Source organism: Glandiceps talaboti, chromosome 13 (genome assembly GCF_964340395.1).
Source record: "Glandiceps talaboti chromosome 13, keGlaTala1.1, whole genome shotgun sequence".
NCBI classification, from domain to species: domain Eukaryota; kingdom Metazoa; phylum Hemichordata; class Enteropneusta; family Spengelidae; genus Glandiceps; species Glandiceps talaboti.
Window position 1 is genome coordinate 21,826,300 of NC_135561.1, and position 12,969 is coordinate 21,839,268.

Below are 12,969 nucleotides of genomic sequence, written 5' to 3' on the forward strand. Positions count from 1 at the left end.
AGATCTCTCTCTCTCTCTCTCTCTCTCTCCAGTTTTATAGTTTTACGTATACTAAATTATTGCATAAATATGAATGTGAATGTGTTTTGACACCTTACTCAGGGGTTCGAAAGATGTATCATAAAAAAGAAAAAAATAAAGTCTTTTCAAAATTGATAAGATGTCTTTTTTCTCAGCTATGCTTACTTTAAATTTGCGAACACATTTGTCAAAGTGTATGGTAAGACTAATAAGGCCAAAAGAAATGTTTCTGGTCACTGAGGACATTTTGTCCAAAGTGGTGCGACGATGCCACTTTTTTGTTATTCTCAACAAACCTGTCACTCAATCTACTACATGTATTTATGGCAGTTACTGTTCTTTTTATTTAGTACTTTAGAGCAAGTGTGTGTGCTTGTTCATGATTGGCTCTGCAGTTGTCTTTACGTAGGGAGGGTAATTTTTGTGTTTCCCCTGGATCTGCAGACAGCATGGGCTGGGCAAACACGACACAAAAACCTAGGGTATTTAAGTGATGTGCGCGCTGACCAGTAACAATTTTCCTTTTTAGCCTAACACTAGCTATGATTAATTCCACTACAGTCATATTTAGAAACGATATAAACCATCTTCAATTTCATTGTAGATAAAAGATTTTCAATGGGCCATAGGCACGTCTCCAGGTGCTACTGATATACAAGGATTTGTGTCCGTGGGAAATGCCACCAAAGTTAGCAATGACCAACTCTTTGGAAAATTACACAATCGCCATATGTACTATGTGACAGTTAGAGCCATCGATGAGGCAGATTTGTACACAGATCAAACAACAGGTATATAATAAAACATATTGAATAAAATGATTGATGATACACGTTTCCTGTGAAATCGTATTATTATACAACCAATGTACAAAATAAAAAGACCAATCAGATTTATTTCTGCTTAAATTCACTTAATACTGCTATTTGACATGATTCGGAAGCTAAGGGAATAGCACTTCAGTAATTTAAACAAATTTGAAATCTTGTCAAAACACCTACTTTACATGACATGCACGCGACAGTAGGGAGCCCTCCACGACACTCTTAGGAGAGGGAAATGTGTGTCAAGTTCAATAGGCAAAACAATAACGAATGTATATAAGTACGAGTCATCTGTATGGTTTGCACTGTAACAGATACCGAGTATGAAAAGGCAATTGAAAACCTGCCAGTTGAGTGGTCATATCAGACAGGAAGAATGTCAGATATTTGCATAGCAAATTGGACCCTCTAGTTGTGAGTTAACGACCATTTTTGTCAACGAAGTAAATTTCGTACTTTAAAGTTAATAAACGATGCACTCTTCACATACTATTGATTTGTCATTTTTAACAGGTGTAGAAGTGATAATGGAACCACTGACGACGTTTAACATGCAATCTGCCCCTATATCACAATCCGGCGAAATTAAACCTTTCTGTGGAGACAACGTGTATTTGACTAACGATCTGATGTCTACAGGTGTAGCTTGGGATAAACTTGATGATGACCTTGTCGGAGATTACTGTAAGTTTATTTTATTAGCCAATTCTAGATTATCAATTTAAGGTCATTCTGTAAGTAAATTATACATGAACTAAATCAGGTCATTCTGTAAGTTAAAACTAAACTAATATGAAATATGTCGTTAAAATTGAGTGAGGACTACAAAAACGTTGCTAAGTTCTGAGGTCTAATCATTTACTGGTACGCATTAACCCACCGTACTTCTAACTATAGGCTACAGTTACAACAATATATTAATATAAACTTATGTTAACTGATAAGGTAGATGTTCTTTATGAATATATGACAATGTCTTCAAGTCTCTTCATACTTATTACCTTCAGATTTCCCCCACTATATAATAGTTGGTAAATACCATACAATTTCTACAGTATGTAATTAAAGAATCCACAGATACATACCATTTTTTCCTCAGATATTTTCAGATACTTAAATTTTTTGGTCTTCAGTTTTCAGGATTGGCTCCAAAGAAGGTTTGGACGACATTATACCTGAACTATTGGCGGTGTATAACGATTCTGGCATTGTTACCATTGGCAACGGAAAGCTCTTCCTAGCTTCAGTACCCAGTTTTAATATTTCGGAGCTGAAATTTCTAAACGATGAATGTGCTGAGAGATATTGTGGTGACGTAATCTTGACAGATAATGATTTTTATATGGAACCTGGCAGGTAAGTATATTATTTGCAATTAATCAAATAGTACAAAAATTAATATCACAGAGATGAACATGTTCAATCTACAACCTTGCCAACATGAATCTATCTTTAGTTAGAAGGTAGCTGGCTCTTGCCTAATTCATGTCTCTGTAGTTTTTTCTATATTCTGCTGATGGAAAAACCCTGATACCTTATCTCATCTGATTAAATTTTAAATTTCACTTTCTTATCCGTATATTTGTAGGACTCTGTATTGTGAAGTTATAGCTTGTACACTTGGTCACAGATGTGAAGTAACCAGCGTTATTAAAACAACATTGTATCGTAGGTATCCACAGCAGTTTTAGTGGCATGGGTTGTTTCACAGTACTATAGTTTTAAATGGCATGGGTTATGTTTCGCAGTACTGCAGTTTTAGTGACATGGGTTATGTTTCACAGTACTATATTTTAATGGCATGGGTTATGTTGCACAGTACTATAGTTTTAATGGCATGGGTTATGTTGCACAGTACTATATTTTAATGGCATGGGTTATGTTTCACAGTACTATATTTTAATTGCATGGGTTAGGTTTCACAGTACTGTATTTTAATGGCATGGGTTAGGTTTCACAGTACTATATTTTAATGGCATGGGTTAGGTTTCACAGTACTATATTTTAATGGCATGGGTTATGTTTCACAGTACTATATTTTAATGGCATGGGTTATGTTTCACAGTACTATATTTTAATGGCATGGGTTATGTTTCACAGTACTATATTTTAATGGCATGGGTTATGTTTCACAGTACTATATTTTAATGGCATGGGTTATGTTTCACATTACTATATTTTAATGGGATGGGTTATGTTTCACAGTACTATATTTTAATGGGATGGGTTAGGTTGCACAGTACTATATTTTAATGGCATGGGTTATGTTTCACATTACTATATTTTAATGGGATGGGTTATGTTTCACAGTACTATATTTTAATGGGATGGGTTAGGTTGCACAGTACTATATTTTAATGGCATGGGTTAGGTTTCACAGTACTATATTTTAATGGCATGGGTTATGTTTCACAGTACTATATTTTAATGGCATGGGTTAGGTTTCACAGTACTATATTTTAATGGCATGGGTTATGTTTCACAGTACTATATTTTAATGGGATGGGTTATGTTTCACAGTACTATATTTTAATGGGATGGGTTAGGTTGCACAGTACTATATTTTAATGGCATGGGTTAGGTTTCACAGTACTATATTTTAATGGCATGGGTTAGGTTTCACAGTACTATATTTTAATGGCATGGGTTATGTTTCACAGTACTATATTTTAATGGCATGGGTTATGTTTCACAGTACTATATTTTAATGGCATGGGTTATGTTTCACAGTACTATATTTTAATGGCATGGGTTATGTTTCACAGTACTATATTTTAATGGCATGGGTTATGTTTCACAGTACTATATTTTAATGGGATGGGTTATGTTTCACAGTACTATATTTTAATGGGATGGGTTATGTTTCACAGTACTATATTTTAATGGCATGGGTTATGTTTCACAGTACTATATTTTAATGGCATGGGTTATGTTTCACAGTACTATAGTTTTAATGGCATGGGTTATGTTGCACAGTACTATATTTTAGTGGCATGGGTTATGTTTCACTACTATATTTTAATGGGATGGGTTATGTTTCACAGTACTGCAGTTTTAGTGACATGGGTTATGTTTCACATTATTATATTTTAATGGCATGGGTTATGTTGCACAGTGCTATAGTTTTAATGGCATGGGTTATGTTGCACAGTACTATATTTTAATGGCATGGGTTATGTTTCACAGTACTATTTTTTTAATGGCATGGGTTATGTTTCACTACTATATTTTAATGGCATGGGTTAGGTTGCACAGTACTATATTTTAATGGCATGGGTTATGTTTCACAGTACTATATTTAAATGGCATGGGTTATGTTGCACAGTACTATAGTTTTAATGGCATGGGTTATGTTGCACAGTACTATATTTTAATGGCATGGGTTATGTTTCACAGTACTATTTTTTAATGGCATGGGTTATGTTTCACAGTACTATAGTTTTAATGGCATGGGTTATGTTTCACAGTACTATATTTTAATGGCATGGGTTATGTTGCACAGTACTATTTTTTAATGACATGGGTTATGTTTCACAGTACTATTTTTTAATGGCATGGGTTATGTTGCACAGTACTATATTTTAATGGCATGGGTTATGTTTCACAGTACTATTTTTTAATGACGGGTTATGTTGCACAGTACTATAGTTTTAATGGCATGGGTTATGTTTCACAGTACTATATTTTAATGGCATGGGTTAGGTTGCACAGTACTATATTTAAATGGCATGGGTTAGGTTTCACAGTACTGTATTTTAATGGCATGGGTTAGGTTTCACAGTACTATATTTTAATGGCATGGGTTAGGTTTCACAGTACTATATTTTAATGGCATGGGTTATGTTTCACAGTACTATATTTTAATGGCATGGGTTATGTTTCACAGTACTATATTTTAATGGCATGGGTTATGTTTCACAGTACTATATTTTAATGGCATGGGTTATGTTTCACAGTACTATATTTTAATGGCATGGGTTAGGTTTCACAGTACTATATTTTAATGGCATGGGTTAGGTTTCACAGTACTATATTTTAATGGCATGGGTTAGGTTTCACAGTACTATATTTTAATGGCATGGGTTATGTTTCACAGTACTATATTTTAATGGCATGGGTTATGTTTCACAGTACTATATTTTAATGGCATGGGTTATGTTTCACAGTACTATATTTTAATGGCATGGGTTATGTTTCACAGTACTATATTTTAATGGGATGGGTTATGTTTCACAGTACTATATTTTAATGGCATGGGTTATGTTTCACAGTACTATATTTTAATGGCATGGGTTAGGTTTCACAGTACTATATTTTAATGGCATGGGTTATGTTTCACAGTACTATATTTTAGTGACATGGGTTATGTTTCACAGTACTATATTTTAATGGCATGGGTTATGTTTCACAGTACTGCAGTTTTAGTGACATGGGTTATGTTTCACAGTACTATATTTTAATGGCATGGGTTATGTTTCACATTACTATAGTTTTAATGGCATGGGTTATGTTTCACAGTACTATATTTTAATGGCATAGGTTATGTTGCACAGTACTATATTTTAATGGCATGGGTTATGTTTCACATTACTATATTTTAATGGCATGGGTTAGGTTTCACAGTACTATATTTTAATGGCATGGGTTATGTTTCACAGTACTATATTTTAATGGCATGGGTTATGTTTCACAGTACTGCAGTTTTAGTGACATGGGTTATGTTTCACAGTACTATTTTTTTTAATGGCATGGGTTATGTTTCACAGTACTATATTTTAATGGCATGGGTTAGGTTTCACAGTACTATATTTTAATGGCATGGGTTATGTTGCACAGTACTATAGTTTTAATGGCATGGGTTATGTTTCACAGTAATATATTTTAATGGCATGGTTTATGTTTCACATTACTATAGTTTTAATGGCATGGGTTATGTTGCACAGTACTATATTTTAATGGCATGGGTTATGTTTCACATTACTATATTTTAATGTCATGGGTTATGTTTCGCAGTACGAAAACGTTCTTGTGTTAAGTCAATCGAACTTGAATTTTGAGGATTACAATGTGAATGTGTAATGAATCATGCTACATGTGTCATTGTATTAAAAATGACATTCAGTATGTCAGATTAGTACAATCACTCGTGTAACAATCTTTATCTATAGGTGACACAGATACCTTAATTAGCTCTTCAAGTGGCTCAGACAATGAAATACCTCTGAGAGATAGTGGTAGTGGAAGAACAGATTCCCATGTAACAATTAAAGCTACCGAAGGCAAGTGATTTGAACTTACATAAATTCCACTAACATTACATACTCTTTATTGGACAAAACACACACAAGGTGATATTTTCTATTCCACATTCATATCTTCAACAAAGATTGCAACCTTATAATACTAGGATTAAGTCATTCAGTTATTCGCACAGTAAGGCAATAATCATTTATAGTAATACAAATCTCTTGACAAAAAGTTTTCCTTACTTGATTTGTCTAAAAATTAATGTTTTTTCTACACCTCTTCATGCTTGTAAACATACAGTTCGATGTCTATGGTAACATTTCTTAATTGCAATGTTTGGATCTTCAACAGGAATGTTGGATGGTCAAGGTATGCTTGCAGGATTACTAAGCAATCAAGACCTACAAGAAAGATACATATCCGATGCATCATTTACTTTCTCCCCATTTATTGTAATCCCGCACCAGACAATGAATCAGACAACCCGCTTTTTACGACACAGGTAATGTCAACTATATACCATAAGATTGCTGACATGGAATACGCCCTCTCTGTCTGTCTGTTTGTCAGCCTGTCTGCTTGCCTGTCTATCTATATGTCTTTATACTTAATGTTGTTTTCGGTGTTTACCTTATCTTTACGTTAGTCATCCTGACTGACCAATCGTCATGACATGTGTTGTTTCTATTTTCTCAGGGTTGTAGACATGTTCAGACCTGCATTTTATACAACAACAGTGGCAAACGTTCCTCTGACCAGTCCACTAAGTATTAACATTACTTATGACAGCTGTGATGTAGAATTTGATGGCGAATACACGACACGTAGAATACTCTTTTGGGATCCAGGTAATATAAATTGTCTTTAATGTATCATATCAAATATCAATCGTACACTTGGTAAAATGGAGGGATGGCAAATGTTGACTAATAGTAAATGGAAGGTTGACAAACCTCGACTTTAGTTCAGACCAATATAGATAATGGGGGTCTGAGACTTCAAAAATGTAAATGTTTTGGGTTCAGAGAGTATAGAACAGATTGATTTAAAAAATACAAATGTGGGAAAGGTTTCCTTTTTCCACTTTTTATCATAAAAAAACTCTGAAAAAAGTTATATTAATTATCTTATTTTTTCAAAAATATATTGTTTTGACTAATAATTCAGATTTAATGTAGTCTAAAATCATAAATTTACATTCCAAAAGTATGTCTAATCAAACATTGTTTTTTTCTTTCAGTGACAAAACAATGGCATGATGCTAGTCATACATGTGACAATACATTTGATGAATACTTCTACCATCAAGAAAAATGTATGATGACGGTGAATGTGAGTACATAATTTAGTATCCAGTTCACATGTCATTACATCAGTAAGCCATCTTTGAAGGGTGACAATTATTTGCAATACAGTCTCACTGTATTTGTTGAAATGTAACTTCTTCTTTAGCTTAAGATGCGATTTAACCTTATATGAAGTTTGCGCTGAAATCAACTGAAAATGATCTGATTATCAGACGATGTTTTAAGCGTTTGTCTTCACCTGGAAGAGAATTGATGACCGTTAACAAATAGCGAGTTTTATTGGTAATTCTTTTCAGTCACATATACATTAGACGGTATCTTTAGCGATAATGTCTCCACTACTATAGTGTACATCTAATATATCAAACTACTCCTCTTCTATAGGTGTGTTCTACTAACATCGAATTCGAACATGTTGAAGACAACAGTCGTGTATCTCGAGAACCACATCATGCAATGTTTGCTGGTCCGAATCTATTCATGGTAGCAGAGGTTTTCAACCAATTTGTCAATGATCCACCCGTAATGACGTCACTGACTACATTCTTTATGAAAGAAGACAATGGCACATTGTTCTATACCCTGACTGCAGAAGACCCGGATGGAGATGACGTGGTGTTCAGTTTGGTCGATGCGGCAAACAGCGTGACAATGGGGGAAGCACTGGTCGCGCCAGATGGTCGATTCGTATATAGACCCTGTTTAGATTGTTTCGGTGAGGATACAATCTTGGTAATGATGGAGGAAAATAGATATGATCCTGTTGAACCTCTGTTTGTGCACGAGACTTTACTAGTAAATGTGATTCCAGTTAATGATAATCCCGAACTTTTCTTTGCTGTGAATGGTTGGAATGAAGTGGAGGAAGACCGTTATGACATCACTGTTGTCGTTGAACAGCGTACGACTAAAAATGCTGCTTATGTCGACCTGGTAGCGCAAGTTGGAGGATATGACGTAGACACAAATGATGTCCTTACATTAACATATGACGACAGTTTCCCTAACAACGGCCAACTTGAGAACGATGATCAGTTGCATGACTTTACGTTTGTTCCTATTGACTGTGGCGATGGAAATGGTAAAGTGACAGCAGTTGGGGATGGAGGCTCCGCTGTGGTACCATACCCATGTAATCTGTATCCACCTCATGACGTAGACAGACTTGCTTGGGTTGTGTCTCGTATCAAATACATTCCTGATGAGAACTACTTTGGTGTGGATAAACTTCAAATAAACGTTATTGACATGGAAGGCAGTTATTCCAAAGTCCTTCACGTCAACATTCATGTCTTGGAGAATAGATGTGAAAACGGCGGCAACTGTACCGGACCAACACATGATCCAGATTGTATGAGTGAACGTCGAAGTAATGGATTCGAAGGGTATAGTTGTAGCTGTCCAATTGGATACAGGGGCGAATATTGTGAGATCTACATAGATGAATGCCAATCCGATCCTTGTGAAACTAACTTCACATGCATCGACGAGGTATGCCTTCGTTTTATTGCACATGACAGAAAAATTGTAATATCAACAGTTTCATTGTTACATAATAAATGTATGATATTGTATAGTATATGTATTGATAAAGCCATCTTCAGTGTCAATGTATTATCACGTGACACTAGACACTTAAGACCAACCACAACACAACATTTATAGTATCCTTGTTATGCACCAATCACAATTTACCACGTAATCAGCAGTGAATTTATACACATGTGAAATATATTTTCGTTACAGTCACCATAATATACAGTATGTATATGCAACAATAACATAGTTTCTGTATTACGTTGTATAGACGGGAAGATATACTTGTTATTGTGAGAATCCAAACTGGCCATGTGGATATATAGAACCTATTCAACATCACAGCTCTTCAGTTGGTATCATCGTGACGACCGTGGTTTGCCTGTGTCTAGTAGTGCTAGTAATATCTGCTATGCTCCTGTATAGGAAATACAAGAAAACCAATAAGATTGCACCCGATACGTAGGTTTACAGTAACGAGTGATACTTACTATAATTGGTTTACACATACAAACACTTTACTACATCAATACATAGCTAAACACAACGTAGTATAGTAGTGATATTCTTTGGAAAAAGTACTATTTATGATTCATATATATATGCCACCACAACTAGGAAATCCCTCAAGACATTTCAACCCATTTCCACCATAAGAAGCTCACAGAGAACGGAACACATAACTACCTGAACTGGATACTCACAGAGAACGGAACACATAGCTACCTGAACTGGATACTCACAGAGAACGGAACACATAACTACCTGAACTAGACACTCACAGAGAACGGAACACATAACTACCTGAACTAGACACTCACAGAGAACGGAACACATAACTACCTGAACTAGACACTCACAGAGAACGGAACACATAACTACCTGAACTAGACACTCACAGAGAACGGAACACATAACTACCTGAACTAGACACTCACAGAGAACGGAACACATAACTACCTGAACTAGACACTCACAGAGAACGGAACACATAACTACCTGAACTAGATACTCACACAGAACGGAACACGTAACTACCTGAACTAGATACTCACAGAGAACGGAACACATAACTACCTGAACTAGACACTCACAGAGAACAGAACACATAACTACCTGAACTAGACACTCACAGAGAACGGAACACATAACTACCTGAACTAGACACTCACAGAGAACAGAACACATAACTACCTGAACTAGACACTCACAGAGAACGGAACACATAACTACCTGAACTAGACACTCACAGAGAACGGAACACATAGCTACCTGAACTAGACACTCACAGAGAACGGAACACATAACTACCTGAACTAGACACTCACAGAGAACGGAACACATAACTACCTGAACTAGACACTCACAGAGAACAGAACACATAACTACCTGAACTAGACACTCACAGAGAACGGAACACATAACTACCTGAACTAGACACTCACAGAGAACAGAACACATAACTACCTGAACTAGACACTCACAGAGAACAGAACACATAACTACCTGAACTGGATACTCACAGAGAACGGAACACATAACTACCTGAACTAGACACTCACAGAGAACAGAACACATAACTACCTGAACTAGACACTCACATAACTACCTGAACAGAACACATAACTACCTGAACTAGACACTCACAGAGAACGGAACACATAACTACCTGAACTAGACACTCACAGAGAACAGAACACATAACTACCTGAACTAGACACTCACAGAGAACAGAACACATAACTACCTGAACTAGACACTCACAGAGAACAGAACACATAACTACCTGAACTAGACACTCACAGAGAACAGAACACATAACTACCTGAACTAGACACTCACAGAGAACAGAACACATAACTACCTGAACTAGACACTCACAGAGAACGGAACACATAACTACCTGAACTAGACACTCACAGAGAACGGAACACATAACTACCTGAACTAGATACTCACACAGAACGGAACACATAACTACCTGAACTAGACACTCACACAGAACGGAACACATAACTACCTGAACTAGACACTCACAGAGAACAGAACACATAACTACCTGAACTAGACACTCACAGAGAACAGAACACATAACTACCTGAACTAGACACTCACAGAGAACAGAACACATAACTACCTGAACTGGATACTCACAGAGAACGGAACACATAACTACCTGAACTAGACACTCACAGAGAACGGAACACATAACTACCTGAACTAGACACTCACAGAGAACGGAACACATAACTACCTGAACTAGACACTCACAGAGAACGGAACACATAACTACCTGAACTAGACACTCATAGAGAACGGAACACGTAACTACCTGAACTAGACACTCACAGAGAACGGAACACATAGCTACCTGAACTAGATACTCACACAGAACGGAACACGTAACAACCTGAACTAGACACTCACAGAGAACGGAACACATAACTACCTGAACTAGACACTCACAGAGAACGGAACACATAGCTACCTGAACTAGATACTCACACAGAACGGAACACGTAACTATAGCTACCTGAACTAGACACTACATTCGTACATTAAAATAGATAAAATAAAATAAAAAATCTACCTACCCCACCTCTTCTAAAATTGAGCGTAATCGGAACCACACAATGTTTCAGGCCTTAGCTAATACAGCCTTACAAAAATACGTTATCACCCCTACTTGTAGATCTACATATACACTATATATACATTTGGATGTATATATATATATATATATATATATACATCCACAGAGAACGGAATATATATATATATATATATATATATATATATATACAGTTTTGGTAGTACTGGAACTCTTTCTTGGTTGTAACTCGGAGTTTCACGCATAGTGCGATCATCAGACAACTCAAGTTGTCTGATGATCGCACTATGCGTGGAACTCCGAGTTACAACCAAGAAAGAGTTCCAGTACTACCAAAACTATATATATATATATATATATATATATATATATATATATATATATATATATATATATATATATATATATATATATATATATATATATATATATATAACTCGGTGAGTATCAATCTGCTATAAGACAGTGCTCTATACCGCAGTGGCAGAGCGTAATAGTTTTGGTAGTACTGGAACTCTTTCTTGGGTGTAACTCGGAGTTTCACGCATATTGCGATCATCAGACACTCTCTGTCTGAGTGTCTGATGATCGCAATATGCGTGAAACTCCGAGTTACACCCAAGAAAGAGTTCCAGTACTACCAAATATATATATATATATATATATATATATATATATATTTGTACAGAACACCAGCTACATAGAAGTTAACAATAAGAAGTGTGACATTACAGATATAACAAGTCATGTACCTTGTTCCTCAATGTACATACTCGATATCGCCACTTGTAACCATCACAGAAATGTCGGCCTTTGTAAAATGTAGCCTATATGGACGATTTACATGTAAATGGTTATTTGAAATTATCTAGATATGAAAAAACATCTTTGAATACTTGATTCGGTGCATGCTTGTATCTATAAGTGGTAGTCATGACAATGATTTACAGTCCTGAAGTTTATTTTTGTGACGAACGACAATTTAACCAACGAAATGTCGGCGTTTTATTAATTTATTTGGAGTAAGGGCATTTTATTTTATGAAGTTTTCGCTTGGTCAAACAGGTTTGCACTTTAACAAGAATACATCCACTCAGTAATGTCACTTTTCCTGGGATTACCAATGTCTATCTTGTTCATTTCATCTCTTAGGGTAACTGATACCATTCAAATGTCACAGACTCGTTCTAGGGTGTGGCGAAGTAACAAGGTTCACCCAGTTGCTATTGGAACTGATTGTCACAAGGAACCAGACACTGGGAAGACATCTCCTTCAGTGGGAGATGGTGGAATTGAAACTGAGAGAGAAACATCTGAAGATGTGACGACTGGTAAGGATGGCACTGTGGAAGAGATTGAAGACGATATTAAGTGTCCATGTGACGAAGACTTAGAAGTTACTCGTCAACAACACGATGATAAC